The following is a 23,855-nucleotide window of genomic DNA, read 5'->3' as shown; positions in this document are numbered from 1 at the left end:
ATAGCTCTTATTATTTTGAGATACGTCCCATCAATACCTAATTTATTGAGAGTTTTTAGCATGAAGGGCTGTTGAATTTTGTCAAAGGCTTTTTATGCATCTATTGAGATAATCATGGGGTTTTTGTCTTTGGTTCTGTTTATGTGATGGATTACGTTTATTGATTTGCATATGTTGAACCAGCCTTGCATCCCAGAGAGGAAGCCCACTTGATCATGGTGGATCAACTTTTTGATGTGCTGTTGGATTCGGTTTGCCAGTATTTTATTGAGGATTTTTGCATCGATGTTCATCAGGGATCTTGGCCTAAAATTCTCTTTTTTTGTTGTGTCTCTGCCCGGCTTTGGTATCAGGATGATGCCAGCCTCATAAAATGAGTTAGGGAGGATTCTCTCTTTTTCTATTGATTGGAATAGTTTCAGAAGGAATGGTACCAGCTCCACCTTGTACCTCTGGTAGAATTTGGCTGTGAATCCATCTGGTCCTGGACTTTTTTTGGTTGGTAGTCTATTATTGCCTCAATTTCAGAGCCCGTTATTGGTCTATTCAGCGATTCAACTTCTTCCTGATTTAGTCTTGGGGGGGTGTATATGTCCAGGAATTTATCCACTTCTTCTGAATTTTCTAGTTTATTTGAGTAGAGTTGTTTATAGTATTCTCTGATGGTAGTTTGTGTTTCCGTGGCATCAGTGGTGATATCCCCTTTATCATTTTTTATTGCATCTATTTGATTCTTCTCTCTTTTCTTCTTTATTAGTCTTGCTAGCGGTCTATCAATTTTGTTGATCTTTTCAAAAAACCAGCTCTTGGATTCATTGAATTTTTGAAGGGTTTTTTTGTGTCTCTATCTCCTTCAGTTCTGCTCTGATCTTAGTTATTTCTTGCCTTCTGCTAGCTTTTGAATGTGTTTGCTCTTGCTTCTCTAGTTCTTTCAATTGTGAAGTTAGGGTGTCAATTTTAGATCTTTCCTGCTTTCTCTTGTGGGCATTTAGTGCTAGAAATTTCCCTCTACACCTTGCTTTAAATGTGTCCCAGAGATTCTGGTATGTTGTGTCTTTGTTCTCATTGGTTTCAAAGAACATCTTTATTTCTGCCTTCATTTAGTTATGTACCCAGTAGCCATTCAGGAGCAGGTTATTCAGTTTCCATGTAGTTGTGTGGTTTTGAGTGAGTTTCTTAATCCTGAGTTCTAGTTTGATTGCACTGTGGTCTGAGAGACAGTTTGTTGTAATTTCTGTTCTTTTACATCTGCTGAATAGTGCTTTACTTCTAACTATGTGGTCAATTTTGTAATAACTGTGATGTGGTGCTGAGAAGAATGTACATTCTGTTGATTTGGGGTGGAGAGTTGTGTAGATGTTTATTAGGTCCGCTTGGTGGAGAGCTGAGTTCAATTCCTGGATATCCTTGTTAACTTTCTGTCCGTTGATCTGTCTGATGTTGACAGTGGGGCGTTAAAGTCTCCCATGATGATTATGTGGGAATCTAAGTCTCTTTGTAGGTCTCTAAGGACTTGCTTTATGAATCTGGGTGCTCCTGTATTGGGTGCATATATATTTAGGATAGTTAGCTCTTCTTGTTGAATTGATCCCTTTACCATTATTTAATGGCCTTCTTTGTCTCTTTTGATCTTTGTTGGTTTAAAGTCTGTTTTATCAGAGACTAGGATTGCAACCCCTGCCTTTTTTTGTTTTCCATTTGTTTGGTAGATCTTCCTTCATCCCTTTATTTTGAGCCTATGTGTGTCTCTGCACGTGAGATGGGTCTCCTGAATACAGCACATGGATGGGTCTTGACTCTTTATCCAGTTTGCCAGTCTGTGTCTTTTAATTGGAGCATTTAGCCCATTTACATTTAAAGTTAATATTGTTATGTGTGAATTTGATCCTGTCATTATGATGTTGGCTGGTTATTTTGCTCATTAGTTGATGCAGTTTCTTCCTAGCATCAATGGTCTTTACAATTTGGCATGTTTTTGCAGTGGCTGGTACTGGTTATTCCTTTCCATGTTTAGTGCTTCCTTCAGGAGCTCTTGTAGGGCAGGCCTGGTGGTCACAAAATCTCTCAGCATTTGCTTGTCTGTAAAGTATTTTATTTCTCCTTCATTTATGAAGCTTAGTTTGGCTGAATATGAAATTCTGGGTTGAAAATTCTTTTCTTTAAGAATGTTGAATATTGGCCCCCACTCTCTACTGGCTTGTAGAGTTTCTGCCGAGAGATCAGCTGTTAGTCTGATGGGCTTCCCTTTGTGGGCAACCCGACCTTTCTGTCTGGCTGCACTTAACATTTTTTCCTTCATTTCAACTTTGGTGAATCTGACAATTATGTGTCTTGGAGTCGCTCTTCTCAAGGAGTATCTTTGTAGCGTTGTCTGTATTTCCTGAATTTGAATGTTGGCCTGCCTTGCTAGATTGGGGATGTTCTCCTGGATAATATCCTGCAGAGTGTTTTCCAACTTGGTTCCATTCTCCCCATCACTTTCAGGTACACCAATCAGACATAGATTTGGTCTTTTCACATAATCCCATATTTCTTGGAGGCTTTGTTCATTTCTTTTTAGTCTTTTTTCTCTAAACTTCTCTTCTTGCTTCATTTCATTCATTTGATCTTCAATCATGGATACCCTTTCTTCCAGTTGATTGAATTGGCTACTGAAGCTTGTGCATTCATCACATAGTTCTTGTGCCATGGTTTTCAGCTCCATCAGGTCATTTAAGGACTTCTCTACACTGGTTATTCCAGTTAGCCATTTGTCTAATCTTTTTTCAAGGTTTTTAGCTTCTTTGCAATGGGTTCGAACTTCTTCCTTTAGCTCGGAGAAGTTTGATTGTCTGAAGCCTTCTTCTCTCAACTCGTCAAAGCCATTCTCTGTCCACCTTTGTTGCATTGCTGGCAAGGAGCTGCGTTTCTTTGTAGGGGGAGAGGCACTCTGATTTTTAGAATTTTCAGCTTTTCTGCTCTGTTTTTTCCCCATCTTTGTGATTTTATCTGCCTTTGGTCTTTGATGATGGTGATGTACAGATGGGGTTTTGGTGTGGATGTCCTTTCTGTTTGTTAGTTTTCCTTCTAACAGCCAGGACCTTCAGCTGCAGGTCTGTTGGAGTTTGCTGGAGGTCCACTCCAGACCCTGTTTGCCTGGATATCAGCAGCGGAGGCTGCAAAACAGCGAATATTGCTGAACAGCAAATGTTGCTGCACGATCTTTCCTCTGGAAGCTTCGTCTCAGAGGGGTACCTGGCCATGTGAGGTGTCAGTCTGCCCCTCCTGGGGGGTGCCTCCCAGTTAGGCTACTTGGGGGTCAGGGACCCACTTGAGGAGGCAGTCTGTCCATTCTCAGATCTCAAACTCCGTGCTGGGAGAACCACTACTCTCTTCAAAGCTGTCAGACAGGTACATTTAAGTTTGCAGAGGTTTCTGCTGCCTTTTGTTCAGCTCTGCCCTGCCCCCCAGAGGTGCAGTCTACAGACGCAGGCAGGCCTACCTGAGCTGCGGTGGGCTCCACCCAGTTCAAGCTTCCCAGGGGCTTTGTTTACCTACTTAAGCCTCAGCAATGGCCAGCGCCCCTCCCCAAGCCTCGCTGCTGCTTTGCAGTTCGCTCTCAGACTGCTGTGCTAGCAATGAGTGAGGCTCTCTGGGCATGTGACCCTCTGAGCCAGGCGTGGGATATAATCTCCTGATGTGCCGTTTGCTAAGACCATTGGAAAAGCTCCATATTAGGGTGGGAGTGACCCGATTTTCCAGGTGCCCTCTGTCACAGCTTCCCTTGGCTAGGAAAGGGAATTCCCTGACCACTTGCGCTTCCTGGGTGAAGTGAGGACTTGCCCTGCTCCAGCTCATGCTCGTTGGGCTGCACCCACTATCCTGCACCCACTGTCTGACAAACCCCAGTGAGATGAACCTGGTACCTCAGTTGGAAATGCAGAAATCACCCATCTTCTGCATCACTCACACTGGGAGCTGTAGACTGGAGCTGTTCCTATTCAGCCATCTTGGAACCGTCCCCTAAATTGCTGATTTCTGACTAAACTAACTCCCTCTGTCACTGTGGGCAAGTCTGTTTCCTTCTCTGAGTCTCAATCTCCTCAGCTGTCAAATGAAACTGGGCAGTTAGACAAACTGGTCTAAGTAACTTCTTAGCTCTGATTTTGCATGATTCAAAAACTGTCCAAAATTCTGATTATTCAGAACTATTCATTCATCTATTCATTCAACAAATATGTATGAAGCACCTACTATGCACCAGACATTGCTCTAAGTGCTGGCAATGAAGTATCTGGAAAAACAGACAAAAACTGCTACTTCATAAGGCTCAATGATATCAATAAATAAAATCAATCAATAAAAGATGTAGCATATGGCCAAACGCAGTGGCTCATGCCTGTAACTTTGAAAGACCGAGGCTGGTGGATTGCGTGAGCTCAGGAGTTCGAGACCAGCCTGGGCAACATGATGAAACCCCGTCTCTACTAAAATACAAAAAAGTAGCCAGGCGTGGTGGTGCGCACCTATAGTCCCAGCTACTCAGGAAGCTGAGGCAGGAATAATCACTTGAGCCCAGGAGACAGAGGTTGCAGTGAGCCAAGATCATGCCACTGCACTCCAGCCTGGGTGACAGAGTGAGACTCAGTTAAAAAAAAAAAAAATTGTAGTATATTAGAGGGTCCATGGAGAAAAATAAAGGAATGTTGAGGAAAGATGGAAGTTAAACATTTTAAAAGAGTAGTCAGGGGAGACCTCACCAAGGAGGTAACATTTGATTGAAGAACTGAAGTTGTTGTGGGAGCACACCACACAGATATGTGGGAAACAAATATTCCAAACACAATGAACAGCCTGTCCAGGTCTCAAAAGTCCTGAGGAGAGAGCATGGCTGGCTGTCCAGGAGGTCAGGGTGCAGGAGAAGGGGGAAGGAGGGAGGGCAAGAGCAATCAGAGATTTAACAGGAGACAAGTTGGTGAAGGGTCTTGTAGGCCATTATAAAGACTTCATATTTTATTTTGAGTGAAATGTGGAGCTTGTGGGAGGGTTTTTATCAGAGGAGGGTCATGGTCCGACTTCTATTTGAACAAAATCCCCCTGGTTTCTGTCTAAAGAATAGACTGACGGTGGGAAGAAGGGCGTGAGTAGAAGCAGAGAGGTGCTGCAGTGATCAAAGCACGAGGTGATGGTGGGGCAGTGAGCTCCAGTGAGAGGAACCAGCAGGGAAGCTTCCAGAAAGGGGGAATTGCCATGGTTTTGTGGGTCAGGGGAGATGGCCAGGAAAGGGTGCAGATGACCTCACTGGTGGATGGGACTGAGAAATCCAGTTTCTGAAGCAGACAGACTCAGGTTACTTAGGTAACTCCCAAGGTGTTTTTGTGACCTCTTCTGCACCTCTCTCCTCTTCCTTGGTTAGAGGAGTGGAAAGGGTGACAGTCCCCCTGATTTCCATGCTCTTAGAGTGGGTGTTATCAACACCCCTTGGCTCACACTACCTGTATCTGAGTGCTACCTCTGTGAGCTGCCCACAGAATATCCCATGGAAAAGTGGCTACTTTCAAAAGCTTCTTAGTGGTTATCCAGAGAAGGTGGAACAAGAGACCCAATAGTATAGGGACAGGAAGCCTACATGTTGGGGCTGGACAAAGGGTGAAGCAACAGGGGGAAAATCCAACAGTGAGCCCAAAGACTGACTTACTAACTCCATTAGAGTCAACCCAGTGGAAGTTAGCCATTCTGTTGGGGATATCAGCAGGGACAGGGGTACTCTGAAAAGGCTCCCCAGAGGTGCACTGGAAAGATAACTTGAAGAATGGATGTGGGATATGTATGTAGCACAAAGAAGCCAACCTGGTTCTTGTCCCAGTTCTGCTACTGATTTGCTGTGTGACAGTGCTAAAGTTCCCATCCCTCTCTGGGCGTCAATTTTCTAGTCTGGGCAATGAAAGGTTTGGGCAAGGGGATCACCTAAAGAAGTCTCATTAAAGAAACTGTAGGTTGAGAATGTCCAATGCCAGTTGCCATGGCTCATGCCTGTAATCCCAGCACTTTGGGAGGCCGAGGTGGGTGGATAACCTGAGGTCAGGAGTTCGAGACCAGCCTGGCCAACATGGTGAAACCCCATCTCTACTAAAAATACAAAAATTAGCCTAGCATGGTGGCATGTGCCTGTAATCCCAGCTACTTGGGAGGTTGAGGCATGACAATCACTTGCCCAGGAGGCAGAGGTTGCAGTGAGCTGAGATTGTGCCACTGCACTCCAGCCAGCCTGGTGACAGAGTAAGACTCCCTCTCAAAAAAAAAAAAAAAAGAGAGAGAGAGAGAGAATAGAGAGAATGTCTAAAACTAGACTGGAGCTTTATTGAGGGCTGGTATTTCAGTACCCAGCACAGAGTGTGTTCTAACCAGTTTGTTGAGTGGTCAGGAGTGTGATCCTGGGATGCAGAATCTCTCTAGAGCTGGCACTTCTTAGTCTAGCTTCTACCACTCTTTCTGGAGGGTGTGTTTCTTGTTTTTGCCTGATTCATATTTATTATCCATTTCCTGGTAAGGTAATCTATATATTCCTTGAAAAACTACCCTTTTCCCCTGCTCAGTCTCTGTGGTTCAGTTAGGAGCTGACTTTACCTCTGGTTCAAGGAAACAGCATATGATTCAGGCCTGGCCAATCAATTTGTCCTGTTTCCCCTGGCCACAGTGATTAATTTAGAAAGTAATACAGTGAGACCTAGTCCTGGAACTTTTGACAGAATTGTTGGGAATAAGGTATTTCTTTTACCATTGAATTTAGAGCTTTGAGGATGTAAGCTTGGACCTGTTGGCCACCATCTTGCAACCATAAGAGAATAATTTATCTAAGAATGACAGTGATATACAAAACAGCAGAGCTCAGGGAGGAGAGACAAAAGCTGAATCCTAAAGATCATTTGAGGCACTAGATCCAGCTGTGCCTAAAGCTAGATCTACTCATAACCTTGTCAATTTCATGAGTTGACTAATATCTTTTTTACAAAAGCCCTCAAGGCTGCTTGAGCGAGTTTTATTTACTTGCAATAGAAATAAATCCTGAATGATATACATCCTCACCACCTTTCCTATGATCTAGTCATTCAGGGTCACTTGCCAATCCCAAATAAGCCATGATCTTTCACAGCTCCATCCTTTGCACGTGCTGTTTCTTCTGTCTGGAATTTTTCCCCTGCTTTTTTCATAGATGTCTGCCTATCCTACAAGAATCACTCAAAGATGTCTGAACAGTAGAGTGAGAACCTCTAAAATTCTGCTCCTCCTTGAAAACAATGAGAACTCTGGCACAAATGATCAAAATCAACTTTTCTAGAACTCTGGAAATTAACCAAAAGCTTGCAACAGAAATTAACCAAAATTTTGCAATAATCCAAGGAGTTTTATTAAAAAAAAAACCTGCTGACTCTTGGTAAGAACATGAGTTTTGTGGGGTTTAGACTTGCCCTATTCCCCATCTCTTTCTTTCCAGATCCATGGTAGTCTTGAGAACCAGCAGCCTTAAAGCAATCAGATGGGGCAGACAAGGTTTGGAGATCCTCAAAGAGCTCAATTCCCAGATAATTGTTACTACTTGACCTGTCTAGCAGCTCCTTGGAAAAGGACCACTCAGAGTATTTGCTTTTATTTGACCTGGCTCAGAGTTCAGTCAGTGGGAAACATTCTATCCAAAGCGAATTTTTTAAAAAAATAATCAGTGGCAATTATTTAACATTACAACAGCAGTACCAATTGGGGTAAACAAGAGGCTATCTGGCTAAAAACTTAAAAAGAAGATCTAAGGAATGAGCTATTCAGAAGGGGATTTGTCATGCTCTGACAAACTCCTAGGGTTCTAGAAGGCCACTCACATGTTCAGGGTTGTGTGCATGCTCCAGATATACCTGAGAATGCCCTAAGGTTTCACCTCTGGCTGGCATTGAGGCTGGTAAAAGTAGAAAATGAAGGCTAAGGCAAAGTTGTAAACTGCTAGATCATTGAAGAGATGTCCCAACACGCCCCTTATCACAGGGCAGATAATTATTGGTTCAAGGCACTTAAGGAAGTCTCTCTCCAATCATTAGCTGACCACTTACCTAAGCAAGCATATCCTTCAGTAGCCAAATTATGACAGAGAATATGCTTTTTAGAATTGGCTGGAAAAATCACTAAAAAACAACAACAACTGAAACAAACAATAACAGAAACAAACCCTGGAAGTGGGGAGAAACTGATTTCCAGAGTTGTGCCATTACATTATTTAAAAAGTCCAGTTTTCAACAAACAATTATGAGCCAGGCAGAGAAGCAAAGTTATGTCCCACATACAGGAAAAAAAGTGACCAATAGAAACTGTCCTTGAAGAGGCACAAAAGTTAGGACTTACTAGACAAAGACTTTAACTCATCTATTATAAATATGTACATTGAAAATTAATTTATACAATTCATCATATCAACAAGTGAAAGAAAAAAAGACATGATCATACCAATAGATGCAGAAAAATTATTTGAAAAAAATTCAACACCTGTTCATGATTTTTTAAAAAAACATCTCTTGATAAGGAACATCTAAAAAAGACTTAGAGCTAACATCAAAACTAGTGGTGAAAAACTAGGTGGTTTCCTGCTAAGATCAGACACAAGGAAAGGGTGTCTGATCTCACCACTTCTATTTAACGTCATACTAGCAGGCCTGGCTAATACAGTGAGACAAAAAAAGAAATAAAAGGTATACAGATTGGGAAGGAAGAAATAAGAACGTCTTTGTTCACAGATTATATGATAGTCTGTGACAAAAATCCTAAAGAATCAACAAAAAAAATCTCCCAGAATTAACAAGCTATTATAGCAACATTGCAGGATACAAGATTAATATATCAATATATTTTTTAAACTGAAGGAAACCACTTCTAAATAATTAAATGCCATTCAACTTGGAAAGGAAGAAGTAAAATTATCTTTATTTACAGATGACATGGTCTTATATATAGAAAAAACCTAAAAATTCCACAAAACACTGTTAGAACTAATAAATTCAGCAAAGTTCCACAATACAAAATCAACATGCAAAAATAAGTTGTGGGTCTATACACTAACATTGAACAATCTGAAAAGAAAATTAAGAGAACAATCACACTGACAATAGCATCAAAAAGAGTAAAATACTTAGGAATAAACTTAACCAAGGAGGCAAAATGGTTGTACACTGAAAACTATAAAATGTTGGCCAGGTACAGTGGCTCATGCCTGTAATCCCAAAACGTTGTGAAGCCAAGGTGGGAGGATTGCTTGAGGCTAGCAGATCAGGACTACTCTGGGCAACATAGTGAGACCCTGTCTCTGAAAATAAAAATAAAAATAAAAATTAGGTGAGCATGGTGGCGTGCGCCTGTGGACTCAGCTACTCAAGAAACTGAGATGGGGGAATGCTTGAGCCTCAAGCTGAGGAGGTCAAGGCTGCAGTGAGCTGTGATCACGCCACTGCACTCCAGCCTGGTTGTCAGAGCAAGACCTTATCTCAAAAAAAAAAAAATGTTGCTGAAAGTCCAGGCACAGTGGTTCATGCCTGTAATCTCAGATCTTTGGAAGGCCAAGGCGGGTAGGGTTGCTTGAGCTCAGGAGTTTGAGATCAGCCTGGGCAATATAGCAAGACCGCATCTCTACTACAGTTTTTTAAAAAAGCCAGGCGTGGTGGTGCACACTTCTTGTCCCAACTGCTCAGGAGGCTGAGGTGGGAGGATTGCTTGAGCCTGGGAGATCAAGGCTGCAGTGAGTTGTGATCATGCCACTGCACTCCAGTCTGGGTGGAGTGAGACCCCATCTCACAAAAAAAAAAAAAAAAAAAAAAAGTTGCTGAAGGAATTTAAAGAAGACATAGAAAACTGAAGGATATCTGTGGTCATGGATTGGAAGACTGAGATGATAGTACTACCCAAAGAGATCCATAGATTTAATGCAATCCCTATCGAAATAGCATTTTTTTTTTCAGAAACAGAAAAACTCATCCTCAAATTCATATGGAATCTCAAGGGACCTGAATAGCCACAACATTCTTGAAAAAGAAGAAAAAAGATGGAGAATTCACATTTTTTGATAGCAAAACTTACTGCAAATCTACAGTAATCAGAACCATGAAGTACAGACTGGCATAAAGACAGACATACAGACCAATGGAATAGAGCTCAGAAGTAAATCTTCACAGACACACTCAAATGATTTTTTACAAGAGTGCTGAAACCATTCAATGGGGAAAGTACAGTATTTTCAACAAATGGTTCTGAGAAAACTAAATATCCACATGCAAAAGAATAAAGTTATATCATCTAACATCATATACAAAAATTAACTCAAAATGATTCAAAGGCCTAAACATAAGAGCTAAAACTATAAAACTCATGTAAGAGAACGTGTGGAGAGGGGAGAATCTTCAACGCATTGGATTTAAAAATAATTTCTTGGATATGACACCAAAAGAGCAGCAGCAAAAGAAAAAAAAAAGACAAGTTGGACTTCACCAAAATTAGAAATTTTCTGCATTAAAGGACACTATTAACTCAGTAAAAAGGAATGGGAAAAATATTTTGTGACTCTATGGAATGGGAGAAAATATTTGTAAGTCACGTATTTAATAACGAATTACTATCCAGAATATATAAGTAACTCCTAAAACTCAACAACAACAACAACAACCAACCCAATTCAAAAACGAGCAAAGGGCCGGGCACGGTGGCTGATGGCTGTAATCCCAGCACTTTGGGAGGCCGAGGAGGGTGGACCACTTGAGGTCAGGAGTTTGAGGCAAGCCTGGCCAACATGGTGAAACCCCGTCTCTACTAAAAATACAAAAATTAGCCGGGCGTGGTGGTGCGTGCCTGTAGTCCCAGCTTTTCGGGAGGCTGAGACAGGAGAATTGCTTGAACCTGGGAGGTAGAGGTTGCATTGAGCCAAGATTGCACCACTGCACTCCAGCCTGGGCGACAGAGCAAGACTCTGTCTCAACAACAACAAAAAAACAAAGATGAGCAAAGGGCCAGGTGTAGTGGCTCATGCTTGTAATCCCGCCACTTCGGGAGGCCGAGGCAGGCAGATCACTTAAGGTCAAGAGTTTGAGACCAGCCTGGCCAAGATGGTGAAATCTAATCTCTACTAAAAATAGAAAAATTAGCTGGGTGAGGTGGCGTGTACCTGTAGTCCCAGCTACTCGGAAACCTGAGGCAGGAGAATTGCTTGAATCCAGGAGGCAGAGGATGCAGTGAGCAGAGATCACACCGCTGCACTCCAGCCTGGGCAACAGAGTGAAACTCCATCTCAAACAAAACAAAACAGTATAAATGAGCAAAGGACTCGAATAGCCATTTCTCCAAAAAAGATATACAAATGGCTAATAGGCACATAAAAAGACACTCAATGAGATACTGCTACTTCATACCCATTATGATGGCTTTATAAAAACAAAAACAGAAAACAACAGATGTTGACCAGGATAAGGAGAAATTGGAACCCTTATGCACCACTAGTGGGAATATAAAATGGTACAGCTCCTGTGGAACACAGTATGACAGAAAAAAATAAACATAGAATTACCAAATGATCAAGCAATTCCACTTTTGAGTATATACCCCAAAGAATTTAAAGCAGGAAGTTGAACAAATATTTGTACACTCATAGTAGCATCATTCATGATAGCCAAAAGTGGAAACAACCCAAATGTTTATCAATGGGATGAATCAATAAACAAAATGTGGTATAGACATACAGTGGAATATTACACAGCCTTAAGAAGGAAGAAAGTTCTGACATATGCTATAGTATGGATGAACCTTGAAAGCATTATGCCAAGTGAAAAATAAGCTGTATATAAAAGAACAAATATTGCATGATTCCACTTACACCTAGCTAGAGTAGCTGGAGTAGTCTCAAATTTATAGAGACAAAATATTAGAATGATTGCTAAGGGCTGAAGGGAGGAGAGACTTGGAAGTCATTGTTTAAAGCGTATAGAGTTTTAGTTTTAGAAAATGAAAAGGTACCAGAGATGAATTATGGTAATGATTGCACAACAATGCGAATGCACTTGATTCCATGATATGTACAGTTGGCCCCCTGTATCCACAGGTTCTGCATCTGCTGATTCAACCAAATCAAAAATATTTTGAAAAAACATTGATTTGGAATATTTTGATTTGGAACTCAATTCAAAAATATTTGGAAAGAAGCAATAAAAATAATAATACAATGATTAAAATAATATGAATGAAAATAATACAGTATAACATTTATTTATATAATATTTATATTGTATTAGATGTTATAAGTAATATAAAGATGATTTAAAGTCTACAGGAAGATGTGTAGGTTATATACAACTACTATGTCATTTCATATAAGGGACTTGAGCATCCATGGATTTCAGTATCCATAGGCGAGGGTCCTGGAACTAACCCTTTGCAGGTACTAAGATACAACTGTACACCGAAAAATAGTTAAAATGGGCTGGACCTGGTGGCTCACACCTGTAATCCCAGCATTTTGGGAGGCCAAGGAGTGAGGATTGCTTGAGGCCAGGAGTTCGAGACCAGCATGGGCAACATAGGAAGATCTCTTCTCTACCAAAAAGTAAAAAAAAATTGGCTGGGCATGGTGGCATGCACCTGTAGTCCCAGCGAGGATCCCTTGAGCCCAGAAGTTCAAGGCTGCAGTGAGCCATGATCACATGCCACTGCACTCCAGCCTGGGCAACATAGTGAGACCCTGTCTCAAAAATAAATAAATAAAATACAAAAAACATATTAAAATGGTTAAAATGGTAAATTTAATGTTATATATATTTTCATATACACACACACAGACACACAAACCAAATAGAAATGTTGGAGTTAAGAAGTACAGTAGGCCAGGCTTGCTGGCTCATGCCTGTAACCCCAACACTTTGAGAGGCCAAGGTGGGTGGATCACTTAAGGTCAGGAGTTCAAGACCAACCTGGCCAACATGGTGAAACCCCATCTCTACAAAAATACAAAAATTAGCTGGGTGTGGTGGTGGATGCCTGTAATCCCCGTACTTGAGAGGCTGAGGCAGAAGAATCGCTTGAACCTGGGAGGCAGAGGTTGCAGTGAGCCAAGATCACACCATTGCACTCCAGCCTGGACAACAGAGCAGACTCCATCTCAAACAAACAAACAAAAAAGTACAGTAAATGAAATTTAAAAATTCACTAGAGGGGCTCAACAGCAGATTTGAGCTGGCAAAAGAAAAAATCAGCAAATCTGAACTTGAACTAAGATTTTCAAGTCTGAAGAATAAAAAGAAAAAAATGAAGAAAAATGAACAGAGCTTCAGAGACATGTGGGACACTATCAAATGTACCAACACATGCATAATGAGAGTTTCAGAAGGAGAAAAGAAAGATAAAGGGGCAGAAAGAATATTTGGAGAAAAAAAACTGGCCAAAAGTCCCTAATTTGATGATAAGCATGAATTTACATATTGAGAAGCTGAACAAACTTCAACTAGGATAAATGCAATGTGATCCACACATACACACATCATGTTCAATTGATAAAAGTCACAGACAAAGAGAAAAGCTTGAAAGCAGTAAGAGAAAAATGATTCATCACATACAAATGTCAGCAATAAGATTAATAGTTAACTTTTTATTAGAAATTATGGAGGCCACAAGGTAGAGGGATGGCATATTCAAAGTGCTGAAAGAAAAATATTGTCAATTAAGATTTCTATGTCCAGTAAAATTATTCTTCAAAAATGGAGACGAAATTAAGGCACTTTAAGATATTTTTTAAAATAAATAGAGATTTTATTGTTAGCAGGCCTGCACTACAAGAAACACTAAGGAGGTTCTATGGTCTGAAATGAAAGGACTCTAGGTGATAACTTAAATCCACAGAAATAGAGCATGGTAAAGGTACTACATAGGTATATAAAAGTCAGTATAAGCCCGTTTTTGTTTGTGACGCTTTTCTTCTTCTATCTGACTTAAAAGACATTGGCATAAAGCAATAATAACAAAACTGTTGATAACCTTATAATGTATAAAGATGAAATTTGTATGACAATAACAGTACAAAGGAAGGGGAGGGAATGGAGATATATGGGAGCAAGTTTATTGTAGACTATTGATATTTAGTACAAATCCAAACTAGATTGTTTTATATTAAGATCTTAATTGTAATCCCCAGGGTGACTACTAAGAAAATAGCTCAAAAGATACATAGTAAAAGAAATAAGAAAATTAAAATGGTACACTATAAAATATCTAATTAACATAGAAGTAGGCAGTAATGGAGGAATACAGGAACAAAAAAGAGGTGACACATAGAGAACAAATAACAAAATGGCAGGTATAATTTCAACCTTACTAGTAATTGCTTTAAATATCAATGAATTAAACACCCCAATCAAAAGGCAAGGATTGGCAGAATGGATAAAAACAACATGATGGCAGGACGTGGTGGCTCACGCCTGTAATCCCAGCACTTTGGGAGGCCAAGGCAGGCAGATCATCTGAGGTCAGGAGTTCTAGACCAGTCTGGACAACATGGCGAAACCCTATCTCTACTAAAAATACAAAAATGAGTCAGGTATGGTGGTGGGAGCCTGTAATCCCAGCTACTCAGGAAGCTGAGGCAGGAGAATCCTTTGAACCCGGGAGACGAGGTTGCAGTGGGCCGAGATTGTGCTACTGCACTCCAGCTTGGGTGACAGAGCAAGACTCCATCTCAACAACAACAAAACAAAACAAAAAACAAAAGCAAACAAACAAACAAAAAATGAGCAACTATACATTGTCTACAAGAGACATCATTAGATTTAAAGAAACAAATCAGTTGAACATAAAGGAAGGAAAAAATATCATGCAAACAATAATCAAGAGAGGGCTGGACTGGCTATACTATTATTGACAAAATAGATTTTAAGACAAAATTATTCTTAGCAAAGACATGGAACCAACCTAAATGTCCATCAATGACAGATTTAATAAAGAAAATGTTGTACGTATACATCATGGAATACTACGTAGCCATAAAAAGAATGAGATCATGTCTTTTGTGGGAACATGGATGAAGCTGGAGGCCATTATCCTTAGTAAACTAATGCACAAACAGAAAACCAAATACCAAAACTTCTCACTTATAAGTGGGAGCTAAATGATAAGAACTCATGGATGCAAAGAGGGGAACAACAGGCACTGGGGCCTACTTCAGGGTTGGGAGTGGGAGGAGGGAGAAGATCAGAAAAAGTAACTATTGGGTACTGGGCTTAATACCTGGGTGACAAAATAATCTCTACAGTATACCTGCGTGACACGAGTTTACCTATATGAAAAACCAGCACATGTACCCCTGAATCTAAAAGAAAAGTTTTAAAAAATGACAAAAATTATTTCTAGATTAAAAGAAAGACGTTTTATAATGATAAAAGAGTCAATCGATCAGGAAGACATAAAAAGTATAAATCTATATGTACCTAACAAAAGACCCCAAATTACATGAAGGAAACACTGGACAGAACTGTGGGAAGAAATAAACAATTCAACAATAATTGTTGGAGACTTTAATATGCCACTTTGGATACTTGATAGAACAACTAGACAGATATATCAACAAAGATACAGAAGATTTGGACAACACTATCAACTGACCTAACAGGCATATTTAGAACACTCCACCCAACGACAGCTTCTTCTCAACACACTCCTCTCAAGTGCATATGGAACATTCTGTAGAATAGATCATATGTTAGGTCATAAAATGAGACTCAGTAAATTTATTTTTATTTTTATCTTTTTGAGATGAAGTCTTGCTCTGTCGCCGAGGCTGGAGTGGAGTGGCATGATCTCGGCTCACTGCAACCTCCATCTCCTGCGTTCAAGCAATTTTCCTGCCTCAGCCTCCCGAGTAGCTAGGACTACAGGTGTGCACCACCATGCTTGGCTAATTTTTGTGTTTTTAATAGAGATAGGGTTTCACCATGTTGGCCATGCTGGTCTGGAACTCCTGACCTCAGGTGATCTGCCCGCCTCAGCCTCCCAAAGTGGTAGGATTACAGGCATGAACCACCATGCCCGGCCAGTCTCGGTAAATTTAAAATGATTGAAATAATATAAGACATAGTCACTCAAAATAGAAATAAAGTCAATAAAACAAGAAAATTTGGGAAATTCACTAATCTATGGAAATTAAATAACACATTCCTAAATTATCAAACACTTTGAGATTAATGAAAACAGAAACACAACACATAATAAATTATGTGATGCAGCTAAAGCAATAGTCAAAGGAATGTTTATAGCTAAATGCCTGTATTAGAAAAGAACAAATATTTCAAACAATACCCCATCCTTCCACCATAGGAAACTAGAAAAGGAAGAGCAAACTAAACCCAAAGCAAGGAGAAAGAGGGAAACAACAGAGGTTAAAGCAGAAATTAATCAAATAAAGTATAGAAAAGCAATACAAAGAATTAAAACAAATAGTTCTTCAAACATGTCAATGGAATTGACAAACCATTAGCTAGGCTGGCCAAGAGAAAAAGAGAGGACTCAAATTACTAAAATGAGAAACAAAGGCAGGGATTTGAATACCATCTTTTCAGAAATAAAAAGGACTATAGGGGAATACTATGAACAACTGCATGCTGATAAATCAGACAATCCAGATGAAGTGGACAAATTTATAAAAAGACAATGACTGAAACTGATATGAGAAGAAATAGAAATTTTGAATAGACTGTAAAAAATAAAGAGATTGAACTAATAATTTTTAAAATCCCACAAAGACAAGCCCAGGCTCAGATGACTTCACTGGTGAATTCTACCAAACGTTTAAAGAAAAATTAATATGAATTCTTCACAATATCTTCCAAAATATGAGTAGGGAACATTTGCCAACTCATATTATGAGGCCAGTATTACCTTGATATTAAAACCAAAACTATCACAGGAAAAAAAAACTACAGTCAAATAAATATAGACTATAAAATGCTCAACAAAATACTAGTAATGCAAACCTAGCAACTTATAAAAAGGATTACACATAATGACCAAGTAGGATTTTTCCCAGGAACTCAAGGTTGTCTTAACATTCAAAGGTCAATCAATGTACACTATATTAATATCATAAAAGACAAAATGTGTTCATCTCAATGGACAAAGAAACAGCACTTGGCATAATGCAATAAGCTTTCATAATAAAACACTACACAAACTAGGAATAGAAGGGAATTTTCTTATACTGGATGAAGGGAATCTACAACACACCCACAGCATTCCCACCAAGATCAAACATAAAACAAAGATGTCTCCTTTCACTATTTCTATTAAACATTGTGCTGCAGATTCTAGCCAGGGAAATTAAGCAAGAAAAATATATTTTAAAACATCCAAGTTAGAATGAAAGAGGTAAAATGTTCTCTATTCACAGATAGCATTACCTTGTATATAGAAAATTCCAAGAAATGCATACACGCACAACACAGTTAGAACTAATAAAAAAAATTCAGCAAGCCTGTAATCCAAGGTACTCGGGAGGCTGAGGCAGGAGAATCACTTGAACCTGGGAGATGGAGGTTGCAGTAAGCCAAGATCGCACCATTGCACTCCAGCCTGGGCAACAAGAATGAATTTCCATATCAAATAAATAAATAAATAAATACCTAGGAATTAATTTAATGAAAGAAGTGCAAAACTTGTACATTGAAAACTATAAAATACCATTGAAAGAAATAAAGAAGACCTAAAGAAATTTAAAAAACCCATGTTAATGTATCAGAAAGCTTAATATTGATAAGAGGGCAAGAGGCCCCAAATGATACATAGATTAAATCTCATCCCTATTTTATAACCTGGCTAGTTTTTTTTTTTTTTGCAGAAATGGATACACTTATTCTAAAATTCATATTGAATTGAAAGGAATCTAGAAGAGTCAACACACTTTTAAATGAGAAGAACAAAGTTGGAACACTCACTGTACTCACTCTTCCCAATTTCAAATTTACTACAAAGCTACTGTAATCAAGACACTATAGTGCTGGCATAAGGGTAGACATTGAAAACAATGGAACATAATTGAGAATACAGAAATAAACCATTGCATACATGGTCAATTGATTTTCAACAAGAGTGTCAAGACAATTCAGTGGGATAAGAGTAGCCTTTTCAACAAGTGGTGCTGGGAAAATTGTATGTCCACATTCAAAAGAATGAAGTTTGACTGCCATCTCATACCAACTCATAAATTAACTCAAAATGTACTGCAGACCTAAATGTAAGAGCTAAAACTATAAAGGTCTTAGAATAAAATAGTGCCTTTGGATTAGACTCCCATGGTTTCTTAGGCACAGTATAAAGAATGCCAATGATGGCCAGGTGCAGTGGCTCACGCCCGTAATCCCAGCACTTTGGGAGGCCGAGGAAGGTGGATCACAAGGTCAGGAGTTCAAGACCAGCTTGGCCAATATGGTGAAACCTCGTCTCTACTAAAAATACAAAAACTAGCCAGGCATGGTGACAGGCGCCTGTAGTCCCAGCTACTCAGGAGGCTGAGACAGGAGAATCTCTTGAACCTGGGAGATGGAGGTTGCAGTGAGCTGAGACTGCACCGCTGCACTCTACCCTGGGTGACAGAGTGAGACTCCATCTCGGAAAAAAAAAAAATGCAAATGACATAAAAAGATAAGTTTGATCTCATCAAGATTAAAAACTTTTGTGTTTCAAAGGACACTGATATAGTTTGGATATTTATCCCCACCAAATCTCATATTGAAATGTAATCCCCAGTGTTGGAGGTGGGGCTGGTGGGAGGTGTTTGGGTCATGGGGGCAAATCCCTCATGACTGGGTGCTGTCCTCATAATAGTGAGTGAGTTCTTGTGAGATCTGGTTGTTTAAAACTGTGTGTCACCTCCCCAAACCCCTCCTGCTCTTGCCATGTGATGTGCTTGCTCCCGCTTCACCTTCTGCCAACAGTAAAAGCTCCCTGAGCCCTTGTCAGAAGCCAAACAGATGCTGATGCTATGCTTGTACAGCCTGCAGAACTATGAGCCAATTAAACCGCTTTTCTTTATAAATTACCCAGGCTCAGGTATTCCTTTAGAGCAATGCAAGAATGGCCTAACACAGACACCACCAAGAAATGAAGAGACAAATACACATCACAAGATGGAAGAAGATATTTGCTAATCATACACCTGATAAAGGACTTGTATTCAAAATATATGAAGAACTCGGCCGGGCGCAGTGGCTCACGCCTGTAATCCCAGCACTTTGGGAGGCCGAGGTGGGCGGATCACGAGGTCAGGAGATTGAGACCATCCTGGCTAAGACGGTGAAACCCCGTCTCTACTAAAAATATAAAAAATTAGCCGGGCGTGGTGGTGGGCGCCTGTAGTCCCAGCTACTCGGGAGGCTGAGGCAGGAGAATGGCGTGAACCCGGGAGGCAGAGCCTGCAGTGAGCCGAGATCGCGCCATTGCACTCCAGCCTGGGCGACAGAGCGAGACTCCGTCTCAAAAAAAAAAAAAATATATGAAGAACTCTTACAATTCAACAACAAAAAACAATCCAAGAGCCTGACAGCAGTCTGCTCAGGGCCGCTGCCACTGACAGCAACCACATCCCACTTCCAAAAGCTGGGCCACCTTGCATCCATTTGCCCAGCCCAGGGGCCCAATGACTGGCCCACTCACCCTACCACAGACAATGCTGGCACCCACCCACCTCACCTGTGGGCCTGGGGATTTGTCCACCTATCCCATTGTAGACACTGCTGGTGCCCACATGTTACCCAGGGGCCTGTGGAATGGCCAACCTGGTGCTCCCAGGGATTCAAGGATGATTCAACATATGCAAATTAATAAATGCGATAGGCCACATCAACAGACTAAAGAACAAATATCGCCAGGAGCGGTGGCTCACGCCTGTAATCCCAGCACTTTGGGAGGCTGAGGCTGGCGGATCACAAGGTGAGGAGTTCAAGACCAGCCTGACCAACATGGAGAAACCCCATCTCTACTAAAGATATAAAAAATTAGGCAGGCATGATGGCACGCGCCTATAATCCCAGCTACTCAGGAGGCTGAGGTGAGAGAATCGCTTGAACCCTGGAGGCAGAGGTTGCAGTGAGCTAAGATTGTGCCACTGTACTCTAGCCTGGGCGACAGAGAGACTCCATCTCAAAAAAAAGTCATCTCGAAAAATACAGAAAAAGCATTTGATAAAGGAAAGAAAGAAAGAAACGAAATAATTCAGAGCAGAACTAAACGAAACAGAGACTAAAAAATACAAGATATCAATGAAATGAAAAGTTGGTTTTCTTAAAGGATTTGACAAACTCTTAGCTAGACTAAGGAAAAAAGAGAGAAAACCCAAACAAATAAAATCAGAAATGAAGGAGGAGACATTACAAGTGATAAAACAGAAATACAAAGGATCACTAGAGACTATTATGAGCAACTATATTCCAACAAATTGAAAAACCTAGAGGAAACGGACAAATTCCTGGACACATATAATAACCCACCAAGATTGAATGGGGAAGAAAGAGAAAACCTGAACAGACCAGAAACAAGTAGCAAGACTAAATCAGTAATAAAACATCTCCCAACAAAGAAAAGCCCAGGACTGGATGGCTTTATTGCTAAATTCTACCAAACACTGGCCCTAATTCTCAAAGTATAAAAAAAGTTGAAGGGGAAAGAATTATTTTTAACTTATTCTATGAGGCCAGCATTACTCTGATACCAAAACCAGATGAGGATACAACAAACAACAACAACAAAAACTACAGGCCAATATCCTTAATGAACATAGATGTAAAATTTCTCAACAAAATGCCAGCACATCAAATTCAACAACACATCAAAAATATAATACACCATGATCAAGTGGGATTTATCCTAGGGATGCAAGAATGATTCAACATATGCAAACTAATAAATGTGATAGGCCACATCAACAGAATAAAGAACAAATGCCATATGATCATCTCAAAAAATGCAGAAAAAGCATTTGATAAAATTCAACACCCTTTCATGATAAAAACTCTCAACAAACTGGTATAGAAGAAACATACCTTGAAGAAATAAAGTCCATAGGCTGGGTGCAGTGGCTCACCCCTGTAATCCCAGCACTTTGGGAGGCCAAGGTGGGTGGATCACCTGAGGTCAGGAGTTGGAGACCAGCCTGACAAATATAGTGAAACCCTGTCTCTACTAAAAATACAAAAATTAGTCAGGTGTGGTGGCAGGTGCCTGCAGTCCCAGCTACTCAGGAGGCTGAGGTGGGAGAATCGCTTGAGCCTGGGAGGCAGAGGTTGCAGTGAGCTGAGATCACGACACTGGACTCTAGCCTGGGCGAGAGAGCGACACTCTGTCTCAAAAAAAAAAAAAAAAAAAAGACAAGACAAGAAAAGAAAAGAAAAGAAGTCCATATATGATAAACCCGCAGCTAACATCATATCGAATGGAGAAAATGTGAAAGCCTTTCCTCTAGTATCTGGAACAAGACCAGAGTGCCCACTTTCACCACTTTTATTTAATATAGTACTGAAAATCTTAGCCAGGACAACTAGGAAAGAAAAAGAAATAAAGGGCATTCAAATTGGAAACAAATAAGCCAAACTGCAGATGATATGATCTTATATTTAGAAAAATCTAGAGACTCTACTAAAAAACTGTTAATACTGATAAATTCAGTAAAGTTGCAGGATAAAAAAAATCAGCATACAAAATTCAGTAGCATTTTTATATGCCAACAGTGAACAATCTGTAAAAGAAATCAAGAAAGCAATCCCATTTACAATAGCTACAAAAAAAAAGAATAAATTTAACCAAAGAAGTGAAAGATCTCTACAATGAAAACTATAAAACACTGATTAAAAAAATTGAAGAGGGCACGAAAAACGGAAAGGCACTCAATGTTCACAAATTGAAATAATTAATATTGTGAAAATGTCCATACCACCCAAAGAAATCTACATATTCAATGCAATCTCTATCGAAATGCCAATGAAATTCTTCAAAGAAATAGAAAAAAAATCCTAAAATTCATATGGAACCACAGATACTTTGAATAGCGAAAACAATTCTGAGCAAAAAAGAACAAAGCCGAAGGCATCACACTACCTGACTTTAAAATAGACTACACCAGCCTAGGCTATATGGTGAAACCTCATCTCTACAAAAAATATAAAAATTAGCCAGGCGTGGTGGTGTGTGCCTGCATGTAGTTCCAGCTACTTAGGAGGCTGAGGTGGGAGGATTGCTTGAGCCCAAAAGATCCAAGCTACAGTGAGTTGTGATCACACCACTCCACTTCAGCCTGGGTGACAGAGTGAGACCCTGTCTCAAAATATATATTTATATTTATATATATGCAAATAAAAATACACCACAAAGGTATAATAACCAATACAGCATGGTACTGGCATAAAAACAGATACATAGTCAAATGGAACAAAATATTACATAGAAAAGCCAGAAATAAACCCACACATTTACAGCCAACTCATTTTTCACAAAAGTGCCAAGAACATTCATTGGGAAAAAGACAGTCTCTTCAATAAATAGTGCTGAGAAAATTGGATATCCATATGCAGAAAGATGAAACTAAACACCCATCTTTCACCATATAAAAAAAAATCAAAATGGTTTAAAAACTTAAATGTAAGACCTGAAACTCTGAATGTACTAGAAGAAAACACTAGGGAAATGTTTCCCAAAATTGGTCTGAGGAAAGATGTTTGGGGTAAGACCTCAAAAGCACAGGTGACAAAAGCAAAAATAGACTAATGGGATTACCTCAAGGTAAAAAGCTTCTGCGCAACAAAGGAAACAATCAATAGAGTGAAGAGACAACCTAGAGAGTGGGAGAAAATATTTGCGAACTATCTATTTGACAAGAGATTAATAACCATAATATATAAGAAACTCAAACAACTCAACAGCAAATAAACAAATAAATTTAAAAATAAGCAAATGGCTGGGTGCGGTGGCTCATGCCTGTAATCCCAGTACTTTGGGAGGCTGAAGTGGGTGGATCACCTGAGGTCAGGAGTTCGAGACCAGCCTGGCCAACATGGCAAAACCCCATCTCTCTACTAAAAATACAAAAATTAGTTGGGCATGGTGGCAAGCACCTGTAGTCCCAGCTACTCAGGAAGCTGAGGCAGGATAATTGCTTGAACCCAGGAGGCAGAAGTTGCCTCTGGCAGAGGTGAGCTGAGATCGTGCCACTGCACTCCAGCCTGGGCAACAGAGCAAAACTCCCTCTCAAAAAAAAAAAAAAATAGACAAATGATTTGAATAGACATTTCTCAAAAGAGGACATACAAATGACCAATAGGCATAGAAAAGATGCTCAATATCACTAATCATCAGGGAAGTGCTAATCACAACCATAATTAAATATCATCTCACTGCAGTTAGAATGGCTATTATCAAAAAGACAAAAAATAACATATGCTGGCAAGGATGTGGAGAAAGTGGAACGCTAATACACTGCTGGTGAGACTGCAAATTAGTATAGCCACCATGGAAACAAGTATGGAGATGCCTTTCAAAACTAAAAATAGATCTACCATATGATCCAGCAATCCCATTGCTAGGTATGTACCCAAAAGAAAGAAAATCAGTATAACAAGGAGACCCCTACACACCCATGTTTATTGCAGCACTATTCACAAAAGCCAAAATATAGAATCCATGTAAGTGAACTCAGTGGATGAATGGATAAAGAAAATGTGGCATATATACACAATAAAATACTATTCAGCCATAAAAAAATGAAATAATGAAATGCTGTCATTTGTAGCAACATTTATGGAACTGGAGGTCATTATGTAAACTAAAATAAGTCAGGC

The sequence above is a fragment of the Hylobates moloch genome, unplaced genomic scaffold (assembly GCF_009828535.3).
Source record: "Hylobates moloch isolate HMO894 unplaced genomic scaffold, HMol_V3 SCAFFOLD_7, whole genome shotgun sequence".
Taxonomy (NCBI): domain Eukaryota; kingdom Metazoa; phylum Chordata; class Mammalia; order Primates; family Hylobatidae; genus Hylobates; species Hylobates moloch.
The sequence above is the reverse complement of the archived record's forward strand: the minus strand, read 5'-3'. Positions refer to the sequence as shown.